The sequence below is a fragment of the Halyomorpha halys genome, unplaced genomic scaffold, assembly GCF_000696795.3.
Source record: "Halyomorpha halys isolate HHAL.00 unplaced genomic scaffold, Hhal_1.1 Scaffold474.1, whole genome shotgun sequence".
Lineage (NCBI taxonomy): Eukaryota > Metazoa > Arthropoda > Insecta > Hemiptera > Pentatomidae > Halyomorpha > Halyomorpha halys.
The window spans coordinates 649,762-669,922 of NW_027108830.1; the positions used below are offsets into that span (position 1 = coordinate 649,762).

The 20,161-nt window shown below is 29.3% G+C and overlaps 3 protein-coding genes across 3 annotated transcripts in view; 1 reads left to right on the forward strand and 2 right to left on the reverse strand.

Annotated features, from left to right (window-relative positions):
* Positions 1 to 622, reverse strand: part of LOC136795696 (transcription factor ces-2-like) — a 5,722-nt gene extending 5,100 nt beyond the window's left edge. The window contains exon 1 of the mRNA XM_067047156.1: positions 465 to 622. The gene's annotated coding sequence lies outside the window, so the exon portion shown is untranslated. The remainder of the gene's footprint in view (positions 1 to 464) is intronic.
* The window catches only part of l(2)k10201 (lethal (2) k10201), a 33,875-nt gene that overhangs the window by 12,198 nt on the left and 1,516 nt on the right, over positions 1 to 20,161 (reverse strand). The window lies entirely within an intron of this gene.
* The window catches only part of LOC106683256 (gustatory receptor for sugar taste 43a), a 125,185-nt gene that overhangs the window by 8,424 nt on the left and 96,600 nt on the right, over positions 1 to 20,161 (forward strand). The window lies entirely within an intron of this gene.

Sequence of the window (20,161 nt, forward strand, 5' to 3'; positions counted from 1 at the left end):
TATATATTTGTCTAAATAATTTCAAATAAGTAACCCTGACCATCTCTTTCAAAATTTAAACATAATTTTAGACATCCTCCCACATAATATACTGATTACTTGAGATGAGCCTAGAGATACAATGAGTAGAAAGCTTTGTCCTTAACGGATACTAACGTGAAGGTCTGTTACTGCATTTAAATGGTTATTGAAAAGTTCACACTCAATATTATTTTGAAAAAAAAAAGAATTAAATAATACAAAAATATTTTAAAGTTAATATTCTAATATTAATAATATTCAAATAATTGTGAAGCTAAAACATTCAAATCTTAACTAAACTGTTCAGTTATGTTAGATATACGTAGTAACTATATAAAAAAAAAAGTACTACTAGTTAAATTAATTAATGCATTAAAAATTATAATTGTAACTCAAGATAATGTTTTAGCTTCACTTTGATTAGAAATGATGAGATTGCTTACCTTGTTGTTTGACACTCGATGTTGATGTTGATTCCCGCTGGAATTCCGTAATAACTGTCACCCCTGAACTAGAGGATCCACATTCGTTGAGAGCTGTAACGGTACTAACTGGACAGGCCTCGATGGGCAGGATTTTAAGGCGGGGTAGTGGGGCGCTTGCGCAGTCCTAACTCACAACGCCATTGGCTGGTCCGTTCACCAATAGGGGGGAGGTTGAGGATGCTGGGATGATCTTACTTGGTAACTGTACATATTCAATGGTCTCAGCAATTATTCTTTGTACCTAACTTCCGCACAGGTACTGTTAATTTCGGACGATTGTACAGTTAGGCGCCAAGAAAGTGTATAACGGTGCATTTTCCTACTCAATACATATGAATGTATATTGGCTTCAACAATAGTTCTTATACATGCCGCCTATTATTAGTAGGTTCTTAGAGAGAGAAATACTTTATTTATTTATCTATGCTATTTATTTATCTATGCTAATTATTTATCTATGCTGCCTAAATACAATTAGGTTGCTATCTCACACAGCATACTTATCAATCCGTAATCGGACATATATAAATTACACGTACATGGTATGATCATAAAAAAAAAAGAGATACAGTAATAGGATATAATAAACAATTTTTTTTACCCCTACAGTTTCCTTTTACAATCCATTTCGGTCTGTACAACAAATACAATAAAAAAAAAGATAAACATTCTAATGTGATATGAAGTAGTCATTGACCTTCACATACAATTAGAATTACACAAACACGCATATAAATTAATGATATTAATTAAAATTCAATAATACTGAAAATAGAGTTCGTATTATGATTGTCGATAGCTCTGTTTTGTATATGCCATAAATTGTTATCACATTTATTGAAAATTTCCTCGTTAATTTTACCCTTTCTTTTTAATGTATCCCTTATTCGATAGTCTCAAAAAAAAAAAAATAAGAATGGAGGTATTCTACATTTTTTATTGTCAAAGTAACAAATTATGTACCACTACAACTCAAAGAACAATAAGATAAAAGATTTGACTTAAGTCTGGGTAAGTCAAAGGTGATTGTTCTTTTCCCAATAGAATACAAAAGAAAAACAAATTGGTACTTTTCTTATGATTTTAGAACAAGGCTTATTTATAAATGTAAAAGCCTTTCGTTCTTTTCTCCATAGTGGATGATTTAATAGACTTCTTCACTGTCATGAAAATTGTATTGTAATTTAATATCGTATACACAGAGTCCCACTGTACATGTTCACTACCACTAATCTATGCAATATTTTTTAATTTCAAGTTGATTTTCACTGGGTTAAAACAGAAAATGTGGTCTATGTTTTAAGGATATTGTCAATTTTCCAACCTTTACCAGCGCACCTTTCTTTCTTTTTTTTTTTTTTTTTGCTTTTCGTTTAGTCTTAAAATTTGATTTAGACTCAAAACTTATCAAATAACAGTACCTCATTCCATTAAAAAATCCATAGTGCGAAAAACTTCGGCAATATCCTCAGAATGTATAACACATGCCATTGTAATGACTGTATACTAGAACACAAGGTGTGATAAATAAATTATTTTTTTTTATTATTTTCTTGCTTTCTCGCTCTCCAAAGAGATAAAATTAATAATAATCATTTTGCATATCTTATTAAAATATAAAGTCTTCCAAAGTGACAGAAACTTATCTACATATATTTAATAAAATAAAATGTTTAAAATATTAAATTTATCGCTTTATTCATAGTTAATATATATATGATTTGAAAAATGAGTCATAGTTTTTAATTTTAATGAAAATTTTATTGTTTGTCAGCCATTAACAGTTTGTTTTTAATTTAAAAAAATATATGTTAGTTATGATAGAATAAATTATAATCACTTTTTAAATAAAATATAGAAGGCCAGAAAATTATAATAAATAAACTTTATTATAATATGTGGATACGAATGTATTATTTTTAGAAGTTAAAAATCAGTAGCACTGAAAAGGAGCAAAATTGCAGCAGAGCATTGAAAAATTAATAGCATTGAGAATTATGGTTATAATTGAATTAATTATTTAAAATATTTGAATTACGTGACGATTAGCATACCGTATAGATCATAACGGAATGTCTTTTAAAAAGTTCGTAGGTCCAGGCCATTACCAGGACCTTTCCGTTACCCTAGGGTCTTCCTCTTACCTTTTTCTAGGTTAAAGTCTGTCTTTCTAAGGCACCGCCCTAACGGTTTGTTAATGCTGTAGTGTAAATATTACTTTACAACAAGAAAATGTTCTTTTTCAATGAATGAAACGTTATTTACAGTAAACGAGAGCCATTATGATAATAAAAAAAAAGTGCAAAGTTTACTTATAAAGAGATATTGATCTACAATAAGCAAAGATAAAATCAAATCAACACTATGAAGGTCGTTGTACATAGTTTATTATTATCTATTTATTTTGTAAACTTTTCCAACAGATGGCCGGTGGGCCTTTACGGGTTTCCAAAATATTTGCAAATAAAAAAATTAAATGAAAAATATTCATCTAGCTATATTTTATAATAAGAATCGCTAAACAAGAGAAACAGTCAACATTTCCATTTGATATATTGCATGAGGTAGTTTATGACATTTGCAATAATAAAGATGTAAAATCAAGGAAGTCTTTGTCATAAAAGGCAAAAAAAGATATATTTGCAGTTTTAAGACCAAAATTTGAGTTGATTTTCAATAGATTTTTGAATAGAAAGTTATCAAACAATGGCAAGTCAAATATAAACAATCAGGAAATCATCGGGTTTTTTTTAGATAATTGACAATAAATAATAGTAATATATAAATATAAAATGGGATGATTGTTTATTCTGTTACTGTAGCTGTGAGAAAAATCTTGGGGTTGAGCGTGATTCTTACAAAATCGTCTCCTTGCCCAACCGATGGTCAAGTAACAGTACTTCCCTACAACCCTGACCTTTGATGGGATTTGAAAAATTCAAATCCAGCAGGTTTGGGAAAATCAAAATATTTCAGATTTGAGATTATCCAAGTTAAATGTAGCTCTCAAAATGAATTTATTGATAAAAATTAATTTAAAAATCAGTAAAAGTAATTTTTTTTAACGGTTCCTGGCTTCTAAACCCTCTTTAAAATTCCAACCAGACAATTAATAAATCATGTAAGGTATATTTCACCTAAACAATTATGAGACAATACATCATATTATAAACGGGAAAATTCAAATATTTTTGTATAATCTGTCCAAAATTGGTGGGTAATTAATGTTTTGCCCACTCTCCTCCCAACAAACTGTTTAGCAACCAGCAGTGTAGTCTTAAATTTAAACACGTGTTTAGTTTCGAATCCTTTAATGTTAATCAGAAATTATCTATACTTGACCCCATGGAATTAAAGCTTAAATTAGATCTGAAATTTCAAATTATTAGTTATCACTATTACGAGTAGTGAAGTGTCCCTTATTCTGTTAAGACTTTTAACTTTTTAAGTATAATTTTTCCGAAGCTAGTGCAGACAAGGGGTAGGAAGTTAAGCACTTTTCACAGAACTGATTGTCGTGAATCAATTATTTTTTATTATTTTTTTTATAAAACTTTTACCAAAAAAATACAACTATAAAAACTTCGAAACCTTATTATTTGTAAGGTAAACACCTATCTAACAAAACAAAATAATTTGACTATCGCATGAATGGTAGTCAAAGTAGTAGAGCAGGTTGTATTATTGGTTTTTAAACTAGATTTACCAAGAGTAGCCTTCAACTTATTAATTACATTAAAAATAAAATAAAATAAAAATGGTGGTAAAAAAGTAAATGGTAGTTGCATGCTTAAAAATAATGCTCTCAAAAAAATAATAATAATAAAAGGATTATTATAAACAACTTTCTTCATTTCGTTATTAAGTTTATTAATAAAGATGTGGGGTTGACAACGTAAAAGACAAAAATGACTTCGGAAATTCGTAAGGATACTTACCTAATAATGATAAAACATGGTTTATTTACTTCAGATAGAGATATCTCTCAATTCCTTAAACTAATAAATACTGACAAAGAAGGCCTGAGAAAGACAATTTTTAGAAGCTACTCGATTATAGGAAAGATTACAGTTACGGGATTTACTAACAGCTCGGAACAAGAGTATTTACGTTAGAGCTGAGATAAGTATATTGTGTTTAGACTTAAGATACTGCGGGACCATCGAGCAGATTTAGTGAGTCAGCAGATATTGTGTAGATATTGAAGAAGGCTTCACGTGGGAAAAAAGTTTGCCTTATATTTAAATAAGGTTTGCAAAAAAAAAATTTTTTTTAGTTGAATGGTAGATTTTGGTTAATGACATATCATTTAAAACATATTTTAAAGTGTGCTGAATCCAAAACTTAAATCTAATTCTGCCCATCTCTTTTCTTTTAAAAACAAATTAAGAAAATACATTAATTAAAAAAATCCAGTACTAATATTTTATTGCATAATATCATTATTATAAATATTAATAAATAGGTAATATTGAAACAGAACTAGCAAACTTGTTTTAATACATGCATATATTAAAACAAGTAATAAAAGTGATTGGTTCGAATCTTTGTCCGCAATAAACTTTTCAACTACTGGTTAGTACACGCCGTTTTGTCACGCACCATCTTGGGGAAAGGTTTGGAGTTACTCACTCTATTTCTTCAGTACAAAAAAGACATGATCAAATTTCAACACTATTGGCGGGTAGCTCAAAACATTTTCATTTTTTTATGTACTATATATGTGATGAAATAATAGTATATTGTAATATTTGAGAAAAAAAAAACTAAATTGGACTATTAGAAACACTGATATGAAGAATGGTAAAAATTATTTGGGCGTAACTTACATAGTATTTATATATTTGCAACGTGATAAATAATCAAATTGAAGGAGCTGAAAGAAAACAAAAAATATATAATTTATGTATATCATTGTTTCAATTTTATTATATTCGCAGCCATTGGTTTCTTTTTTGAAGTATAAGAAAAATATTACTTATAAAAATTTACAAAATCACAAGGATTGAAATCTCTTTATGTTTTCGTAAAGTCAGTGAACAAAATTTGCCATATTCGTTTTAAGCGTTGTTTAAAACTCTTAAATACCATTTTCGAGAAACGAAAAATTAGAGACTTAATTAATCTGAGATTTTTTCCTCCCGAAGTGCACTGTTCGTAATTATTTTGTATTTTATCCAAATTCTACCTTACTAGGACCGTTGGAAAACTGAATTTCTCCTTTTCCAATCCATGTTAACACCATTAAGTTACATTGCCCTTATAAGAGAGAAATATTAGTTTGAAATAGAAAAAAAAAATGTCGATAATTTTCTTTTATATCTCTAATTTGTTTTAATTGGGTACAATTTTCAATTTAGAGTAGTTTATAGGGCCCTAGTTAAATCTTAAGTTTCGAGTAGATTGGCTAAGTTGCTATTTTTTTTTTTTAATTTATAAAAGAAACTAAAGGCGAAAATATTGTGCAAAGTTTTTCTATTACTTTGAAAATTCATATTTGAGGTTTATAAAATACGCATGAAAGCAATCTGACTTTATTCTTTCTAAAAGATTTCCTCGCCCCACTTAACTGGGGGGCATGTATTGATTTTTATGCATTTTTTTTTAATTTAAACTCATTTAATGCAATTAGAAATACTTTTTCCTTATGATACACAAAGGAAGCAACCAATATTTTAGTACATTTGTGTTTTGTCCATAATTTTTTCAATAATTTGCATTGCACAACGGGTTCCTCTATATCAATATTATATATAAATAGAGCCATGTGTTTTGCTGTAAAATGAATAAAAATATTGATATACCCTATAAAACCCAGTGAAACAAATTCTGATGGGTTCCTATATTACATATGGGTGAAAAAAGTAATGTTTACGTAAATCTAACTGAATACAATAATTGTAATATGGCTTTCAATTCTGTTCATTAACCCTTAAATTTAGTAATATCAAAGAATTGCGGGATCTGTCAGTGTATTAATAAATTTGGAAACCAAATATTCACAAAATAAAGATTTTTAACATTTTTTTGTTAACCCCTTTATGAGAATTTTAAAGCAACATCCAAGATAATCAAAATACGAATTTTCAACTTTTTATCTTTGATTCTGAGCTTGAAACTAAAATTGGACTGGACTATTAGTAAAGGCGACCCTGGAATAGAAAGGCGCGTCTCAAGGACTACAACGGTCTATTTTTGTTTTTTAGTAACAAGAATTGTTTATAAAATAATTATTAAAAGTTTTTATACTGTCTTATTTTCCATCTTTTTGTAAATTATCTACGAAATTATCAAATGTTTAAATGGGTCCTATTAAGTTAGTTATCAGTGCTATTGGTTGAAATAACTTTAGTTTTTCCTTTCAAAGTACGAATTTCACACGAGTTACGAACTTTCATCATTTGCCTTTCTACTACATCAAGATAGTAATTTGTTATTTATTTGAAAAGTGATAAGGACGTAAGAGTTTCCCACGGTCTCAGTTATCTATTACGGGCTACTCTTACTTGCCCAAGATAGTACAGCTATTTTCAGGGCTCTTTGTTCGAGATAATTTTAACAAAAGGCAATGTTATGTTAATTTACGCACTTTTTTTATGTCAATTAGTTTTTAATTTAATTATTTTAATTTAGGTACAAATAGTTGAAATAGGGAGTAAAGCGTTAAATGCATACGCGTTAATAGTGAACTGTCGCACATTTTTCAACCATTGCAGCAACTGTCATAATGTAAACTGTAAGTTACGACGTTAGTTGAAACATGTTTTAGCTTTAGCAGCGTTTTTTCGTAACACTACAATTATTAATTATAATCTTGCAGAAAATTGTATTCTCACGATTTTTTTCTTGATCCGTACCGTACGCTCGCAAATTAACAAAAACTTTCAGATATTGTTGCGGTTTTTGGCCATTTATAATATTCTTTTTCCATTCATTTGATTTACCATGGGAATACTTCATTTAAAATATTTCTTTTCATAACAAATTTCAAAATTACGCTGGAGAACAAAGCAGACTACTTGAAATATCACAATTGATGTTCACAAACACCATTTACCTTAAGTAAGACCTACCTCGTTTAATTTTGAAATTTTACTCTCGAAAGTGGGTATTAAACGATTCTTGAACACCCTGTGTATTCGAATTTTGAAAAATCGGTTGTTAATATGGTCTCGATGAGTCATCCTCCTTATCGCCAGGACCAAGTTTAAAACCATTATTTTAAAGAGCACTACTGAAACATTCAGCGTCAATAATATTTTACCTTTCTCATGCCTCTTATTTCATCCAATAAATTTAATTAAAAAGGAAATAAAGAGGGATTAGTAAAAAATATATAATCTTCTAAAGTATATAACTGTTTGAATAACAATTAATATTGATGTATATATCAGTATCAAGTGTTATATATAACATTTATAATTTTCATATTAAGTACCAAATTCATATGTTGGTCAGTTAATATGAATTGGCCAATTTTCTAGGAATTAGATATTAAAATTGAAACAGTAAAATTAAGTCTTAACTTTCACTTTATTTACTTTGTTTTCAGGAAGGAAAATAATTTACATATATCAAATTATATATTTCATTATTTCGACGATTTATTAACGATTTTCATTGACATTAAAGAACACGAATATTTTTCTGAATGTTCCATTAGCCAAATATTGGTCATTCTAGCACTTAACATTTCGGTACAAGCAGTGTACAGTTATGAGCATGTTTCCTAACGGAGTCTAACGGAGTTTCCGTAAAAAAAGGTAAATATGAACCTGCTAAAAAAGCCTGACATTGGATATAACACTTGGCAAGTAGCCGCCAAAGAGAACGCCCTCGCAAAAAACCGAAGCAGTAACAGGTCTCTTCTCTCCACCAAACCAGGTGCTTCCATTTCACGAGGCACTGATCCCAAATAGGGATGGTTAGGGTCTATTCTTAAATTGCCATCCTTCAAATGGAAATATTATACTTCTATTAGTTTATTATGTTGAATGTATTATTATTTTTTTACAAATATTAATTTAGCTACCTTTTGCAAAGCCGGTAACTTTCAAGGATATAGAATTTCATGTCGAGTTTATGCTGACTAATGTACCATAGTTGTACCCGATTCAGTCGGCTCTTTCTTTTCCGTAAAAACATTACCTTCTATTTTCCTTTATGTTTATTATTGGTTATTCATTAATTATATTTCACGATGGATAGTTTTTGGGAATAAAAAATGGCGGCTGTTTCAAAATCTGAGGTATTTCTGTATTCTGAGGTACAGTTTTTCAAAAAAGAAACATTTTTTTCGAATAAAAAAATCAATATTTTCAGAATTTATTTTGGCAAATATCATGGAAACTACTACTGCTACGTACAGATGTCTATTAGCACTCAAATTAAAACTAGTTTTATGTACTATAAGTTCATAACGTTTATTTTAGTAGGGGCAGCAGTGTCTATAATATTCGCCAAATTCTATTCTCAAAATATTGATTTTCCCTTTGTTTTTTTGTTTCCTCTTACCATTCAAAGTTATGGAAAATTGGGGTGAAATAATTTTTTCCTCTATTATGGTTTTGGATTGAACGTGATAATGTCTGAAATGGGCATTTTAAGTTGTGGAGCGTAGGAGTGGATGAATCACTGGAAAGTAATATGTTATAGAGAATAAATAAATATAATCACTGAATAAAAAAGGAATGAAGTCTTAATGATTTCTAAATCTGAAACATCCTATAAGTAGACCGAAACGAAGGTGAGAAAATTGTGTAGTCAAACCTAATGCAGACTTGGGTTATGATGGGAGAAATATATGGGAGAATCAGTCTCAAACCTTCAAACATAAGTCTTTATTTATAATTTTTACAGTATTTCATCAGAAATTTGATAAATAATTATTTTGTTTAATCAATGATGTAGATAGAATAAATAAATCCAATATAAATAAATAAGATCCAAAGTTTTTGCCTCAAGTAACCCAATGACGACCTATACAGTACATATGAGACAAATATATGTATATATTGTTTTTCGCTTAAGTCATTCAATGAGAACCAATTGAGCGAGTGGAAGCGTCAAAATTCATCTCTCGGTGCCGCCTCAAAATAGACTGACCCAAGCGGGAATCAAAGCCACAACATTCTGAACAAAACGCTCCGGGACCCTCGTCCTGCGCTTAGCTATCAGATCCTCAGATATTTTATTAAAGTATTAAAGAAAATGAGATGTAGATAGTTGACCGTAGATTAATGCTTGAAGAAGTTTATCGGGGGGTGCGGTCAGCAAAGAACAACATAAATAAACAAAATAAATAAATAAATATTGTTTTGTTTATTTATGTTGTTCTTTGCTGACCGCACCCCCCGATAAACTTCTTCAAGTATTAAAGAAAATGATATTTTTTTTTAAATTTCTTTCAATATTCCTATTTTTTATTAAAATTTTCTTTTTATACCATTTCGAATGAATTTAAGGAATTACTGTTGAGTACATTTTAGATCGTTAAAAAATATTTATCGTTTTATGAATAACATTTGACAATATGTCTCAGTACTTTAAATACGCAGTATTAGATTGAAACCCTGAAGACAATTTTTTCTTCAGGGTTTCAAGTGGTGTGGTGTACAATGACATTTAGATTAGGTTTTAAGAATTAATAGTGAGTCAATGTATTTAGAAATAAGAATATTACTAAGAAATTATATAAAATTTTCCAGAATCACTACTCAAACAGCATGGAAGTAATCTCACTTTTTATGAGAAATTCAGATTAATAGCAAATACTATCTTGTAGTTGTAAAAATATCAGATGCTAAAATTTCTCTTATTTATTATTGTTTTGCTTAGGAAAAGTAGCTCTTCAGAATGTTTAGTCCTAAGGCTTAAACGAGAAGAGAAACAAAGACAAAGATGAAATACACACAAAGATTCTATTGTATTGGCTTCGCATTTAAGTAGTTACTTACCAATTTTTTTTTTTTTTCGTACCCTCCATTAATACGAAAAAAAAGTGAATTAAGGTACATGGAATATGTTAGTAAAAGTTGGTATCCTTTTTCTACCATAGGTATTTTAAGGCTTAATTAGCTTGTACACTGTATGTCGGCGCCGAGTGCCCATTGATACTATGTTCAGCGGGGAGGGTCCGCTTTGCTGGTGGTGACTTACCAAATTCTGTGAAACAATTCTATTTATACCTGGGTTTCCTACCACAAGTTTATTGATAGGGATATTAACCTCAAGTGGCCTGGTAGTAACCACCTTGCTCTCACAATGTCGGCTCCGCTCACTATCCTCTTGTGGATGTTTCGAATAGCTGATTTATTTTTCTATTATTAGTCATGTGTTTATTTATCGATTTGTTATTACTATTTCCGTCTAATATTTTTTTTTTTTCAATTAATAGACTATTCTAAAAATAAATATAACACTGTAATCTCACTGCACAAAATATTTTTATTGTTCCACTTCTTTACTATAGTTCTGAGATTATTTGTAACGAAATAAAAGATACATTTGAAAAATTGAAATATCAGTAGATTATAAAAACGCATGATTCTTCCCCCTCCCCTCCCACCCACAAAATAAAATAATAACAGTGATTGAAATTTATTGGAACAAGTTAGAATTTCATCTTAGTATAAAATAAAAGATTTAATGGTTCCCATTCATATTAAAAACATATGAACTATTGCTTGTTGGGTTCAACAGGAACGTTGCTATATGAATTATTAAGGGGAATGAAGGAGATAAAAATCTAAAATTATTCAATAATTTTGCCAGGATTTACTAATTATATTTAATACTTTTAAATTTCCCAATAATAATATGAAATATTTTTTATTTGAAATTTTCACCTACATGATGCGAAGATTGATATTGAGCAACAATTGATTCTTCTCTAATCAAACACGACATTGTATCGACAAAATAGCCTTTTCCTGACTTAAAAGTTAAATTTGAAAACCATTTGAATAATTTTGAATTTTACTTAATTAATTGATATCGCGATAAATTAAAATGAACCATAAAGTACAATTGCATCAAGATAGTTGAGCAGTTTATCACTGATATCGATAGAGGCTGATACTTAAATAAATGAACTTTAAAGAAATATAATTCATAATTTTATATATTATAGTTTTTATTGAATAATAATAATACGAGTACAAGCTGCCACAATTTAAAATTTAATATGTAGTGGTACACCCTTCATGGGAAGGTTCAGGAGTGCAATACTTTGTAAAAAAATACTGTTGGTGAATTGGTCAGAATCATGCTCAACCGCAAGATTTTTACCCAATTAAGGGTACTCACTTCAGTGGACCTAGGAAGGCTCCTGAACCCACAGAGCTAACTCACGGCTACAGTGAAAGAAAATAATTATCCGCCACAGCCGAATTCGAACAGTTCTTGGAGTAGCACAATGCCTTACCAATGAGCCACCCGCCTCCGCTTCCACAATTAAGGACAATAAGTATTAAGAGTTATAAGGAGTCATTCATACCATGTGTACTATGTAGACTAAACTAATGAAAAAATAAGAATATAAAAAAAATTAAATAACAAAAATAATAGTAAAAAAAAATAACAAGACAGTAATAAATAAATATGGTATACATAAAAAGTATTAAGTGGATGTAGTAGAAACTGATTAAATGATAAAAGAATAATTTATACGAAAAGCCTGGTCAGATGACGAAGACCCTAGAACGAAGTACTTAGTGTCTTTCAGCTAACAGTAGAGAACTTAAAATTCATTTCCATAGCTCCGGTATTAACACCAAACATTTACGATGAAAAAATCTTTACTACACTTTACCAGAAATGAGTTGAATTTTATTATTATAGAAATGTGTGAAGAGAGGATCCGAATACAGCACGCAGTTCGCTAACTAAGCACTCCCCCATTAAGATAAGAGCAACGCCATCTGCTTGGGGCTTAGGACTTTATCAGAAAAGTGCAGCCTCCCAATCCTGTGATACGGGATGGCGGCCACCAATCGATACGTTATGTATTCCTGCTTGCTATAGGTCGCCTTTTAGTGGGAGGAGCTCCTTGCGCAATGTGAATAATGCGTGACGCATAGTCCCCAGCTGTGATGGTGAGCAGCAATGGAGGCAATACATTGTCTGTCCGAGTTTATAGAGTTGTTTTATAAATAATAAAAATTAAATTATTATTTTTAATAATCAAATTTCGAATTGTTATTGTTTATATAACTGTAAAATAAATTAAATTAATACAGAATTTAGGTAAAACTTAAAATGTACCTTTTCTATTCCAGGATGCACTATATTGTACTATTCCATAGCTGGAATTGAATAGTTCTAGCACGACATATAACTAGGTGATAGAACTAAGAAACTGTCTAGTTTCGAATAGAGCAGAACATTTGTCGCGAGCTCAAAACCTCCAATAACTGATACAGAACTATCATAGTTTGTTAAAATATTATGGAAATTATAATAATTGAAGCATTAAGAATTGGATAGGAGAGGAGAGGAATAAGATGGTTTCCAAAGTTCTTGGAGCTCCAAAGTTTAACTCCGTAAATCCATGTAGGCATTATTATAGTTATGTAAATGAATCTTTTTAAATCAGTTGGAAGTAAAGATAAACGTCTAATAATTTTTGTAATAATCAGAATCGACGAGCTGTTTCCTGTATTCCAGTCATGTTTTAGGACACCAAGTCAGTCGTATGTTCAGATGCAGTCCTAGGTGACATATCTGTTCGATAAGAATAAGTTGAGTATTACTAAAGGATACTGTGGAGCAGGAAGTATAGGTTTATCACTAAGGCAAAATATAATTTGATAGGAAATATTCGAATTTATTTTATTTTTCCAGTTTTGACACCATTCAGAAATAAATTTAAATTTGATTCTAGTTACTCCTGTGAGCTTTATACTTTGAATGAACCTTACGTTTTAATTCTTAGGTTTTAGTTTGCCCAGCTTTCACTTCACTGATAGAAAAATTTTCATACATTATATATATTTGACGACAAGAAGCAACAATTGCTAAATTCATTTAATTGAATGAACGATTGTTCTGAGCTACGTCATCAAAATAAAGAAAATATTACCAACAGAAATCGAAAATCAATATTTTACTTACTAATAGAAATTTTGCTAAAAAAAATAGTAATTTTTACTAATAGAACGAACGGTGAGAGATATGAGGAAAATTTCCTCAACAGAGATTTTCCCTATAATTTTCTAGTAGGTTCCATACAACATAGAATTTGTTTATGAATCATAGCTTCAACCAGAGTCGAATCAGACTTTGAAAATCTAGCCAAAAAAAACAAATTTAAATATCTAATTAAAGAGTATGAATTATTGTATAAGTGAATTTCTCTTTCATTTTCTGTTTACGTATTGTTGTTTTTTTTTATTTATTTAGTATAATATTTACACGTAATATAGTTTACTCAACATAAATTTTATGATATTGATTTTCAACTTCCCTTCTTCATGATGCAACATTGGAATTTGTTCTCGCTTTAAACAAACCAACATTACGCTGCAAACCAGAGAATTATAAATTATGGATCAGTTATTTTATCTTTGTGTTTTTTAAAATACTTATCTCTCTTATCTCTGATTTTAGACCACCCTTAACCCAGATGAGAAGATAATAAGATCAGCAATAATACTTAGTTCTTAGAGAAGGACCATTTTGAAGATTATATGGTCATCTATTTCCGTAACATGTAAAAATTTTACATATCTTAAATATTTATCCAATATTAATGTACATTTTTACTTAAATCCGTGGGTTCAGTTATTAAAAATACTAAAGAAAAATTATTTTCTGTAAAAATTTATCGCAACCATACCCGGAGAAGACCTATTGACAGACTGTTCTTTTCAGTTGTGTTCAGATGTTTTCAGAATTTTCTTGTTGAGGGACATTAAAATATTTTATGATTGACCGTATGTTAATTAGAAGACGGTAGTCGGCACTGCTGTCAGAAAAACAACTTTTTATTGTTTACCAATGTTTCGATCACCAATGCAGGTCTATTATCAAAGATATTAAGTAGGTAAAGCTAATGTACAGAAGTTTCATTCAAATAAAAAAATATAAAGGGAGAGGTATAAAAAGTATGAGTTATAAAAATATAAGGGAGAGGTATAATAGGTATCATCTATTTAAACAAACTAACATAAAGCGTAAATCAAAATTATAAAGAAGTTGAAGATGAATGAAAATAAATTTATTAGGTATTTATTTTTGATTGCAGAAGTTTGTCGGGGGGTGCGGTCAGCAAAGAACAACATAAATAAACAAAACCATATTTATTTATTTCATGCTGGCGTTTCGACCTGAGTTTCAGGTCTTCATCAGGGGTTGCGGCGTAGAAGGTAGGCTTGCAACCCTACCCGCAGTTGCAAGCCTACCTTCTACGCCACAACCCCTTATGAAGACCTGAAACTCAGGTCAAAACGTCGGCATAAAATAAATAAATAAATCAACACACCTTTATAGCTGTTTCGAATGTCACCTCTACACTCTTACACTAGCTTTACTTACTTTGCATCTTATTATTTTAACCCTGACGAAGACCTATAGTGTGTGCGAAACGTTGGTATTCAATAAATAGTTGAAAACTATTTGTTTTTTCCCACAGCTCTTACCAACAGTCACCTAATATTTGAATTTCCCTCAACATGAGATATTCTGAAAACACATGAGATTTAATTTACCAAATGTTCAAATTTGACAGCGATCTACACGAAAAAAATTAATTTTTAACTGGAAATTGTGTTCAAAAAAGACTACTTGAAATTGATTCAATCATGCGAGCTCAACCGAAAATAAAGAATTCTTTTAGTACGAGAGCCCAAGAGGAGAAAAAAGGCAGTTATCTCACCTCAATTTTTTATTACATTAACATAAATTATGTATAACTACTAGCCAAAATTGACGAGTCGGCCAAGTATGCATAGAGGGAATAAAAAATGGCGGCTGTTTCAAACCAATAAAAAAAAAAAAATTCGGAGCTCTATATCTTAAAAAGTAGGAACAACACAAGAAAACCTAAGAGAACGTAATTTAAAGTATAGTAAATTTGCTAAAATATGAGCCCTCATAGAGTTATTTACGTTAAATATTTTTCGAGATATAGCTTTTTAAAAAGCAACGTTTCAGAAAAAAGTAGTATGGGACATAGTTAGTGAATTTATTTTGAAAAATTTATATCTCAAAAACCATTTGACGTACAGATGTCTATTAGCACACAAATTAAAGCTAGTTTAATGAGCTATAAAGTAGTTTATGATATTTATCTTCGTAGGAGTAGTAGTTTGCATGAAGTTTGCTAAAATAAATTGATTTATATTTGTTCGGACAAATTTTCATTTTCCAAATTTATATTCATATGTGAATATCATAAAAACTAGGAAGATAAATGTCATAAACTACTTTATAGAAAGTTAAATTTCCTTTATTTTGAGTGTTGGCAGACATATGTGCGTCTTATGGATCCAGAGATACATTTTTACAAAAATCCAATATTTTATACGAACAACTAGAAATTAACATTTTTTGAGCTTATTTTGTCAAATATCATATAAACTATTACTCCTACAAAGATAAACATAGTTAACTATTTTGTAGTAAATTTACGTAGCTTTAATTTGAGCGCTGGCAGACAACTGTAGGTCCAATAGTTTCTGAAATGATGTTTTTCATAAATCAAACTTATTGTCCGAACAACTATAAATCAATTTATTTTAGCAAATATCATGAAAACTACTATTTCTACGAAGGTAAAGGTCGTAAACTTCTTTATAGTCCATTAAACTAGCTTTAATTTGTGCACTAATAGACACTGTACGTCACATAGTTCCTGAGATATAGATTTCACAAAATAAATTAACTAACTACTAATCTTACAGTAGATTTTTAAGAAACTTTGCTTTACCTCGAGAACTATTAGACGTAAATTGCTCTTTTAGGGCTAATATTTCAGAAAATTTACTCTTCTTTAAATAAATTAAATTACGAATATTTAAATTTAATTAAATTAAAGTAACCAAAAATTGGGCTGAGATAACTGCCTTTTTTTCTTCCCGGCTCTTCTACTGTTACATTTTCTCTCAGAAAGTATGGATGGTATTCTGCAAAAAATGGAACTTTCTCAAGATATGTAACCATTAAAACAAAAATTTTGATTTATTATACTTTAAAGTAAATTATAATTCGAAATCGATTTTAGGAGAAGTACAAACATGATAAATACTTGGATTCTATCAATTAGTACCGTTATGTTTTATTGTAGTTTATCAGTTTTCTTTTTCTTTTCTTTCTTTTTTTTGGCAAAAGCGTGCTTACAATTGAAAGTTAACAGGTGTCACAGGTGCAAGTTAAAGAATTTTTTGAAAAGCTTTTCCATCCTAGGTAAGAAAAGCAAGAGGGGACTCATTATCGAGGCAGAAGGATGAGGAGAGGTAGCAGTTATTGAATAACATAGCGAATGTCCAGCTGATGACCCTCTCCATACAGCTGTCATCTTCCAAGAGATGGGTCCACCCTTTGTGAGAGGAGTGGGTTAGCCCGTCCTAAGGTGGGCTTTGGCCTTCCTAGCGGTACCCCATTCACCCCCTGATCCTCAATGGAACGCCCTTCCCCAATTACGTTAGCCCTACTGTACGTCAGCTAAGTCCGCTTCTTTACGGGGAAAAAGAGGCGGCTGAATGGCGAGCTGCGATCTGACACCCTCAGTGTAGCCATTGTCTGCATTCAGTGCATTCACACTGCCTAGTATTTGCCGGATACACCCAAACAGCAAATCTTATCTTAAGGATTTGTCACCGGTAAGGAAATAGCTCTATAGAGGATCTCAATGCAGTAGCAGCATAATGGTTTGTTTGCATGCTCTCTTATTACTTCTCAATAGAATGTCAGGGAATCCTATTTGCAAAATCTAACACAAAATTTCAATTAAATCTATAATAATTAATACTTTCATTATTAGTAAATGCATCAATTCTAATATAAAATTAATTAACTAAATTTATTTATTAGACGTTATTTCGATTTAAATAGTTAGCTCGTTCTCTTGTAGGTTGTTAGGTAGTAAATAAAAGTAATTGATTACCAGCATAATTAAAATGTCATAAAATTGAAGTTGATTTAACGACTGCACTACCCACAAGCATCTGTAGCATTAATCGTTTATCGTTTAAAAAATAAAAGATGAATGAAGTAATACAATAGAAATAAATCCAGCATAAATTATGTATAGTATGTTTTTAGACTTAAATAACTTTTTTTTTTATTTAACCAAACTTTACATTATGTAAATAATGCACAAAATATAAGGCATTTGTTGTTGACCGCAGATACCATTTGAGGCAAAGATGGTTGGAGTGCGGTCACAGAAGAACAAAAATAAATAAAACATATTTTATTCAAATTAATAATTTCAGACCTTCATCAATATGAAAAACAACATATATTCTAAATTCTTTCACAATTTTAATATTACTATATTCTCATCTTATCCTATTATATTCTGCTTAATATGTTTACAATACTACCTTATTACTTATGTACCTTTATGATTTGTCATCTTAATTTATTGTTAAACTAAGAATTTATGAACAAGAGAATTTATAGAGAGAATGAGAATATCTTCATATCGGTATGGAGAAAAATTATAACCTGATTTGAACATGTTAAAAGAATGGCATTTTTATGTTTATATAAAATAATTATTAAGTAAGAAGAAAAAAAGAAAGAGGGCCCGAAATAAGGTGGAAAGTTAAATAATACCAGTTGAAATAACTTGGAAAAAAAGGAACTTCTTAAAAACAGTTATGGAACTTCTTAAGTTTAAGGAAAAACCAAGAAGAAATTAAACAAAATACAGTTAAAGAATCAATCTTTATAAGAGATATAACAATTAGAAATAAAGTATTATAACCTTGAGGGACCTTATGAATATTACTAATGGCAAATAACGACAAATATGAAGTAAACTAATTCATATTTTATTCAGTTTCATTCAGTATTATTATAATCATAATAAAATATATGAACGGACAGTTTAAAAATATGACTAAATTTTTGTTTAGGTAATTCGTCCTAATAACTTTAGTGTGATATTACATAGTTCTAATCCACTGAATAATATGTAAATCTATATCTTACTGTAAATAATACTTCAGTTAAAAAAAAAACAACAAAGCTTTGAAAATTACTTTCCATTAATACAAATAATATAATTAGAAAATATTATATATAAGTTGAATTTGTTTCGTGACTTGGTATTCAGATTCATTCTATATATTGCTGTCAATACTAAATTATAAATTTTCAATATATTTTCTTTAACTTTCTATAAATTTAAAGGATTAAAAAATGTATATTACATCTTTAATGCGCAGTCATAAAGGAGCAGTCGTAAATATGAATTTTTCAGGAGAGCAACAAAAAAAGTTCAAAACATTATGTGAAATGTAATTATTGATATTTTTATAATTGTTATTTTTATAAACCAATTTAGTAGTAAGTCTATCTGAAGTATAAAGACCTTAATACCGGTAACTCTGATTTGATGCTATAATAGGACATAATCTCCAAATGCTTAAAAAGTGACTTAAGCCCTTATTACCGCGCATCAAAAAAATATTCTACACCATTAATAATAAAAAAGCAGCAGCTATTAAAATGTAAGCATAGCGTTAAAAAAAAATTCTTTTATTATGTGCACTGGTATATTGTACCATTCATAATTAATTGGTGATTATTTAACTCACTATTCTTTAAGGTGACTTATAATTAATTTACATATTACACATACAAAAATTACTTATACAATAAATATAGAATCGTTAGAATAGTTTTTAATTTAAGGGATATTGAGAATATATTAAACTGGATTTAGTGAATGACACAATCTTCCTTATTAAAATACAATAATTTATTTCATATCATCAGCAACGTTTCGGGAGATTTCCCCATCTTCAGGTTGCAAGATTTGAAAAAGAAATAGTTGGGTTTAATGATTGTCATTACTTTAAATTAAACTATATTCCAGGATTAACAGATAAAATCAAAAAGAAATTTATAGGATATGAACATAGTTTGAAGTTTGGATTATATAATAATAATAAATTGGGTAGTTATCTGGATAATATGAAAGACAAAGTTGACTTTAAAGATAAACTAAATATTGTTTATAAAGTAAATTGACAAAATTGTGAAAGTTTATACATAGGCGAAACATCTAAAAAATTAAAAACAAGAATTGATCAACATAAGATCAATTGTAATAACATAAGTAAACAAAGACTGGAAAGCGTCGCCTTTTTCCTGAAGAATTATCTCAAATTCTTAATTTAAACCACAGCATGTAGGATTTTATTTATTTTAACGTATTTTGGTTAAAATTCTTATTTCTTTAATCATTAAAATTTATAAAGCTAATTATAATTAACAACTTAAATTTGACCCATGTTTATCATAAATTAATATTGTATAAATTCAATTATAATGACTTGGTCAATGACGAATCTAAGTACCTACTTGTATTTATTTAGTTATTTAATGTTGTTTATAAAGTAAATTGACAAAATTGTGAAAGTTTATACATAGGCGAAACATCTAAAAAATTAAAAACAAGAATTGATCAACATAAGATCAAT